The sequence below is a fragment of the Rhinichthys klamathensis genome, unplaced genomic scaffold, assembly GCF_029890125.1.
Source record: "Rhinichthys klamathensis goyatoka isolate OS25496 unplaced genomic scaffold, OSU_Roscu_1.1 h1tg000019l_1, whole genome shotgun sequence".
Taxonomy (NCBI): Eukaryota; Metazoa; Chordata; class Actinopteri; order Cypriniformes; family Leuciscidae; genus Rhinichthys; species Rhinichthys klamathensis.
In genome coordinates this window covers 3,296,830-3,305,541 of record NW_026606570.1, presented here as the reverse complement: position 1 = coordinate 3,305,541, position 8,712 = coordinate 3,296,830, and positions in this window count along the sequence as shown.

Below are 8,712 nucleotides of genomic sequence, written 5' to 3'. Positions count from 1 at the left end.
AAATCTGTGGAAATATTTATAGATTGCATTTCCAAGCACTAACAAACTTGAGCAGCGGCCTTAGGTCAAGCTAAGTGTTTATATTAACACAGGAATGAAAGCTAAGAGCTGTCAGTGTGTCTCTGGAAATGCTGAACAATGACCTGAACCACATATATGAGAAACCTAAATGAAGATCCTGTAGATTAGAACAATAAAACAGTAATCTTGGGCAGCTTTAGTTCAATCTTCAATAATCTCCCGTCTGTAGAACAGCCCACAGGAACAATCTGAAATTATAAGGCACATCAGCTGAATACACCACCATGGAACAGGGCACACAAAGAAACCGTGTCTGAGTGCTTGAATGTATTAGGACTTTTCTTTTTCTTTTTTAATGATTGAGACTAGACTGCTCCGCAAATTTATGAACCCATATCAGAAAGAAAATCCATCATAAAACCATGTACACAGCCAATAATGAAAAATTACCCCACTTTTAGTCTTTTCATTATTTAAAAGACATGTTTTCCAAGGAGTTACACTATAACAGTACTTGTCAATCCACAGCTCAATTTCATATCTGAAACCAAAATGACTGCCTCAGAAATCTCAATACACATACTGTACAGTGACCTCAATAGTATTTGGACAGGCACACCTCAAAATGAAATTGCATTACAAAACAAAAAGTGTCATAATTATCTTAATCTGAATTTTTGTCATTTTATTTTATAATATAAAAACTATTAAGTATTCTTTCAAATAAATGTAACTTTCTTTCTAACATCTACACAGTGGGGTCCAAAAATCTGAGACAACTATTGAAAATGACCTGTTTTTAAGGGGTGTTTTTAAGGCTCCTTTAAAAGGGTCATCGGATGCAAAATTCACTTTTATATGGTGTTTGCATATAAATGTGTCTTTGCAGTGTGTGGACACAACCACCATACAATGAAAAAAATCCATTCACTCAAATCCTTTTAATCCTCAAAAAGCCTAAACACTCAATAATCAAGCCGTTTGCATTTTCTTGCTCCGCCCACGACCGCTGACGGACTGTCCCATATTAGCATATTTCCTCCCTCAGCCATTTGTATACTGTCTGCCAAGGCAGCACTTTACACACACGCCCCACGAGAGAGGGGTGTTGGTGAGCAGTTGCTCATTATCATTTAAAGAGATATGCACCGAAACGGGTCGCTGTGAACAGAGCTGTTTTTGAGGAGGTAAAAAGGGTGTTGTTTTAAACAACCATTGAGGAATTTTAACCAAAGTATGTTACAAACTTTACATGAAGACCCTAAAGAATCATACCCACTTGTGGAAAATGGGCATCCGATGACCCCTTTAAGGCTTGTCAGTAAACGGCAACGGTTATGATTGGCTAACGTCATTGCGTAGGAAACAGTATCAACGGCAAGTGTTTTGAAAACATTATCCATATAAAACCGTCATTTACAGGCAAAGCATTATGAAATCGTTTACTTGTGGTTTGTGATGTAGCTGCTGTCAAATCCAATACAGCTGACTGCTTCATCTGTCAACAAAAGTTTCTTTGCGAGCTCTTCATTACATTGTGTTATAATCCTCCGTCATTCCACAATGCCATTAAAAATAAACCATCCACTCGTTCCTGATGCTGGTATCCTTCTGAAGTCTCTATGAGCTGTTTGAACAGGACGCGTCAAAACAATCGTTCCTTTATGTTTACGTTAACTCTTTCCTTTGTTCTCTTGTCTGCAGACTCAAGTGAGTGGAGTACGTCAGAAAGTGAACAGGCATCTGTATACTGTATACAAATAAGCTTTTATTTGCTTTTGATGTGACGCTTGTAGGCAAGTGTCAGCAGTTAAACCACTGAATGCCAGTGGGTGGTGCAAACTATTTGTCGATGTCTTGCTCTGGAGGCAGGCATATGCGAATAGATTTGCCCGTGTGACGTCACAAATCCCACAATATTTAAACGAGCCATTTTTGGAGCTTGATAAAAAACAAAAAATCTTTATTTTAGAACCTTAAAATTAGATTTGAATCCCAGATTTTCACTGCGGTCTCAGACATTTGGAGCTCAGATATATCAGTGTCCCCAGAAGTGAATGTCCATGTTTCTGTTGTCTGTCTAATGTGTCACAGCCCTTAGGAACACATTTGTTATTGAATGTCTGACTGTCACAAACTACCCAGACTGAAACAACAGCAGCTGACCTGGAGCAGAGACTGTCGTCTCTAGAGAGAGATTTACAGTGTCACCACTGGAACTGGATACTTTATAATGCTCTGTACTGTCAATACTTGCAACTCTGTTCTATAAATCACCAAGCACCTTTACAGTATAACCACAGATTTGGAGAGAGGTCTGATCCTCAACTGGCTCATCTAGGCTACATATTAAAGTATTACAAATATGGTTTATAAAATGATTGTAAAGCTGAGAGCTGTTGCACATGTGGGTTAAGTCCCAATCTCCATCCCTCGCCAATTATTTCTCTCGCCACTTAAAATTAGATCTTTTAATCTGTCGAGTAAAATTGGCAAAATAAATAAATACAATTTTATATTTGGTGTGTCTTCTGAAGAGATCCTGTTATTTAAAGAAAATTGAGTGATTTACATTGTGCGCTAATTATGTATGTCAGGTTATATTGTTAAAACCTGACCAAGTGAAAGTTCATATCAGTGCTTTAAACTTCTTTTGAGTATTGGTTACTAACAATTTCAGCAAACTTTAAGCACATTTTATGGTGGTTTATTCAAAGTTCAATGATGTCTTTTTGTGCATGTCTGATTATGTTTTGGCATCACAATTTACTGATTTCAAATTTTATGTAATTGGGGTTTTCTTGCATTGTCAGGTTTTTATAAGATGATCTCTAAAAGTAAATCAGTTTTAAATGTAGAAACTGACTTCACTAGGTATATTTATATGCATTCATTTTCATCTTACTAATTATTTGGGTGCATGTAAATAGCTATTGGTGAGCCCACGTTTAGAAGTCATTTTGAAATAAAGGAAATGTATTATTATTACATTTTGGTTTTGGGAGTGAATTGAACACTGTGTCCAGGTGCGACATGACAAAGCAAGTTTTGTCCCACAACCGTGACAAGTGACATTCACTTAATTTCTATTTCTGTCAGGTCCAGGTCCAGGTCCAGGATGAAAGCTCATTGGTCCAAATACTGTAGCTGTATATTAACAATCATTGATCATGGCTGTGATTGTGTCATTCTTTTTCTTTTAGTGTAAACAAATTACTTATCACTGAAAACAGCTGAATCAGACAGTGTGGATTTCATCAGCTCTGGTTTTGGTACCCAACTCAAACTGACAGATGCAATGATGCGTTTGTCCCTGACAATGACATGCCTTTTCCAACCGCCCCAAACTCAAACGAGTGCACATCCACAGCTGTGCCAACAGTCAAACCATGTTTCTATTTATTGAGGGGAAGAAAAACGCTCTCATTTTTGTCTTTTGTAGCTTCTAAATGATGTAAAAATAAAGATATTTATTACTATTTGTAAGGGCTAAACTACAGGAGTGTGCCAGACATCTTGGACATTCCAATGGAGACGAATCTGTACTGCACTGCAACTGTTAGCTGACGTTTTATTCCTTTGCTGAAGTACTGTCTGGACAAAGGCCTTAAAAAAGGCCTTTTTTAACCAGTCCAGTGTAACTTTGTCCACTTTATTCCTGCCTTTGGAGCAAAAAAAAGAAAAAGGTCTGTGCTTTAAAATGTGTATGTTTTTGACGTGTGTATTTGTCACTAATCTACATACACTGTGATGTTCTCTTTATGTTGGAAAATAGTTTCACGACAAAAACTTTTAGCATAAAAATGGAGTCTTGTTATTTAACGTAAATACATTATGTATGGTGAATTATTTTGTTAATAAAAGCAGTTTTTTTTTTATCTTTTGTGCCCTCTTCATATGAAAGTTGGACCGGTTTAGCTCAGCTCAACTATGCTGCTAAATATCAGCGGCCCCATTATTCAAAAAGAAAATGTGTGTCTGTATGTGTGTGTTGTGAGAAAAAGTGTACACGCATCCTTTGTTCAAATAAACACACTTTTAACTGAGCCAAAGAAACAAAGTTCATGATTCTAGTCTAACTGATAACCGAACTGTAGTGCAAGTCAGAGTTTACCATATTTTAGTTCCCCAAATCATAATTAATTATATTTGTCCCACTATAGTAAGTGTCTTTAACTTACATTTTAATATGCATTTAATCTATGTATTAAACTTTTAATTAATCAATGCAATGCACTTGTTGTGTACGGTTATTTTTTTATTACAAGTACAATGTATTACAGCTATTATTCATTTCTGTAATTACATCTATAATTACACTGTTGACAGCGACACTTCCCTTACCCTTTAACCCACCCTTAAACATACCCATTTCACCAAAACCTGTCCCTAATCTTACCCGTATTCTACCTCAATAGAAAAACCTGAACACATTAAGTACATTGCACCTAACAAATTTTCTGTAGTAAAGACACCTAATATAAAGTTTGACCCACTTGTTATCTCGTTATTAAATACGACATCCTCAAATTCTTGTCTCAAACACACAGGGGAAAAAAGAAAAGCATAGAAGACTCAGAAAAAAATAACTCAGTTTATCTACATCTTGAAAGTAGTAGTTCTGCTACTAGGGCTGTAGTCAAGACCACCTTTGTTGAGTCCAAGACCAGGACTAGTCGAGTCCAAGTCAAGACCAAGTCCAAAGAGGTTAGAGTCCAAGACAACACAGAGTCCAAAAAGGTTCGAGTCCGAGTCCGAGTCAAGACCGAGTCCAGGACAGGAAAAAAGTCTTGACATTAAATGACAATCATTTTGGGTTATTATTTGTTGATCTAAAAGCAAAAACAGTGTCACAACACCCAGGATTTTTAAGTATAGACATTCCCCTTGATATCATATAATCTTCTAATCTAAAGAAAAAAGAATGATGACATATGGTGATACCTCATAATAGCATTGTTAGAACTGATACAAACACCAACCCACTACTATTACCACTGCTAGGTAGGCTACTAGTAGCCTACTGAGCATTTGAGCAACTAAATGACAATATAGCTTCACTCCAGTAAAATATATCTGTGGTAATTTCTTTACGTTAAACCGAACTTTTATTTTGACGGGTTTCTGAGTGTATCTGACGATGAAATGCTGAAGATAAACGTGTACTTGAGTATGTGTAGTACACGAACCTGCGGCACTCACTTGCAGAGACTCGCTGAACAATCAGATTTGATAGCAGTCTTTAATATTCACAGTGACTAGTCCATATAGCAATTTCATATTATGATTGGCAGTGAATAGACAGATCTGTTATTTCAGCTATGCGCTGGTATTGCAGTAGCAAATAGTAGAAAAGAAATCACACACGCGCAGGTCGTACTTGTCAATGACGGGCACTACAATCTGCGGTAATCTGCGGAGGTTTCTGTGGAAGTCTGCGGGTGCATACAATAATACGTTACTGGGAACATAAAAAAGACACCTGGACTCGGTCGAGACCAAAAGCCATATTTGGCAAGACCAAGTCCGAGACCATAGAAAGACGGTCTCGAGTCCGGACTCGAGTACTACAGCCCTGTCTGCTACCATAAGTAAATGTGCAGAATCAATATACAATGGGAAATGTTTCTGCCAGTACATTGTATACTGGCAGAAAATGTAACAATCAGTGTCATTGTCAAGTACTGCTCAGGTTGTAGATTGTCATTCCCATACACTTCATCACTGTCTCCTCTCCACCAGTAAGCTGGTGTGTGGTGGGCATTCTGGCGCACTATGGCTGCCGTCGCATCATCCAGGTGGATGCTGCACATTGGTGGTGGTTGAGGAGATTCCCCCTTCCATATAAAGCGCTTTGAGTACCCAGAAAAGCACTATATAAATGTAACGAATTATTATTATTACACAATACAATATAGGTTTACATTTTCCATTACTTCCATCAGTTAAATATGATGGAAGTAATATTTTTCTAGACAATATGGCACTCCTGCAAAACATGGAAACTGAAATTGACATATACAGTAACAACATCGGTGGAGGGACACGGCAAGAAATGTCATCGCATGGATATACATTTCACCTGATATATTTATGCATCTTTCGCTTCCTCTGTCTTGTTCCATTTTTTGTATTTCAATGAGCAATGCAAACTTTTCCTTTAACTTACACTAAATAAGTTCTCTTTTTGCATAGATGGAGTGTGAACAAACTCCTTAGGCTAGATGTGCTTTCTTCTTTAAAACACATTTAAATAGAATGTCATGAAGTATTTTCAAGTTACGTGTAGCCTAACAAGAACTTACACATCCCAGGATAATTGTGATTGGCTACATTAGTCAACGCTGAAAAACACGATGTAAATAGAAGCCTCAAGAGTGGAAACATCAAATCTGTTTTGCTAATATGCTATTATTACAGAGAAAACTAATCCTAGACCAGCAGTAATAGGCATCTCTTCATTGGCGCTGTTGGACGTGTAAGCAGCGCATATTTTTCCAGCACCCATGTTAACAGATTAAAGCAGGGGTGTCCAATCCTGCTCCTGGAGGGCCACTGTCCTGCAGAGTTTAGCTCCAAACACACCTGAACCAGCTAATCAATTTCTTAAAAGTCATACTAAAAATGTTCAGGCAGGTGTTAGGCAAGTTGGAACTAAACTCTGCAGGACAGGACTGAGTTTGGACACCCCTGGATTAGAGCATTCACACAGCATGCCAAGACAGAGCAGCGCATAGCAGGAGCAGAGCAGAGGCGGCAGTGCCGCGATCGAGTCTATATTTGCTGCGCCGCTTAATCTGAATTAAAGCCACAGTACATTGTTCATGTTCAAAATACACCCAAGGTAACACGAAAAATAACAGATTTCACCATAAAATCATATGAGAGGTGTTTCATGTTTCACTATCACCATATGACATTCAACGCTGTGAAAAAAATAAATAAAAAATACACAAAAACATCACTGTCAGGAGTTTTTGCCCAAAACATCAAAGGCCAGTTTACAATTTTTTTGTTTTGTTGTAAAGACCAAGTAATGTAACCCATAATCAGAATGTGTCCTCTGCATTTAACCCATCAGTTACTGCACCAGGGTATATGCAGGAATCTTGAAGTTAATTTTAATACCTTTTCAAGACTTTTTCAAGACCTTCTCAATATTTTTTAATACCTCACCGCCACTTCAAGCTGTAACCATTTACATCAGTGATACTTTTAACTTAACAGTTTTAGTTTGTGATAAAGACTATAGACCACTCTGATAAAAAAAAAAAATCAAATAGGCTGGGATAGTAAATCAAAGCAAAGTTTATTAAAAAACAAAACAAAACTTTGCTACACCCTCAACAACAATCATGCTGACATGTGCCTCAGTTCTTCGTTTTTAAAAAAAATAAAAATGACTAAATTCACACACTTTTACGATGTTTTTGGGACTCAAACTGTTGGACAGCTAATTCAGAAAAAATTAGGGATGCACCGAAATGAAAATTCTTGGCCGAAACCGAAAACCGAAAAAGAGGAACCCAAGGCCGAAAAACCGAAAGAAATTATGCCAATTATAAGTACCATTGCATTTATGGTTATGACTGTGTACAAACTTTACTAAAATCAAGGCATTGCAATTGCATAAATTAACATTTTCAAAGAATAAATCAATTACAAATTATGCAAATATTTATTTAGCACAATGCACAGTATAAAATAAAATTCAAACTAAAATGTTTAACTTGACCCCACTCATGTGTACATTAAATAATAATCTGCTGGCCTGCAGAAAGGTTTTAAAATTAAATGTTCTGTCATAAAAACAAAGCCGAGCATGAACTTCTCATCACACCAGCACCCAGTTTGCACGTCTAAATTAGTTGATTACATTTTAAAAATGAGCATACACTAGCATAAAAAGCCATTTTAATGAACAAAGGTCCATGTTTAATACAAATGTACACGAAACTTAATGAAATATGTTTAGTGAAATTAGAAAATATTTAAGAGAGCGTTATTTAGTACATATTCCTATACATATTTTGTTGTAATGTCACAAGTAATAATCTCAGGGTTTACTGGGTTTTACATGATTATTTTTGTATTGGTGGTGGTAGGCTACTAAAAAATAAACATTGTCACGTGTTTATCTTTCTTCTTTACACCGATTCCTGATGGTTAGAGGACAGTTACTTGAGTCGTCCCCTGTCGTTTCAAAGAAAAGTACAACGGCGAGCGCGTCAAGTATAAACGCCTCGACCGTTTGGAGTGGTGCGCGCGCTGTCTGTGGAGACTCGCGCTGCGGAGGCAGGCGAAAGTATAAACAAGGCTTCCGTCTCCTCGCGGGTTCAGATATACTGAAATACGTCCACACCGCAGACATGTTGCTTCAGACAAGCACGTGCAGGTCGCGGTTTCTGTTTGCGTCATCACAACATTTCGGCCGTATTGTTTCGGTGATAAAAGTCTTTCGGCCGAAAACCAAAAATGCACTTTTGGGCTATTTTCGGTGGCCGAATATTCGGTGCATCCCTAGAAAAAATACTTTCAAAATTTAAGACTTTATAAAGCCGTGATAAGACTTTTTAATACTTTTTAAGGGTCTTAATTTTCCCAAAATTGATTTATCACCTTTTAATACTTTTCAAGACCCCGCGGATACCCTGTGCACACACATTAGGAGTAACAAGTAGTGAACACACA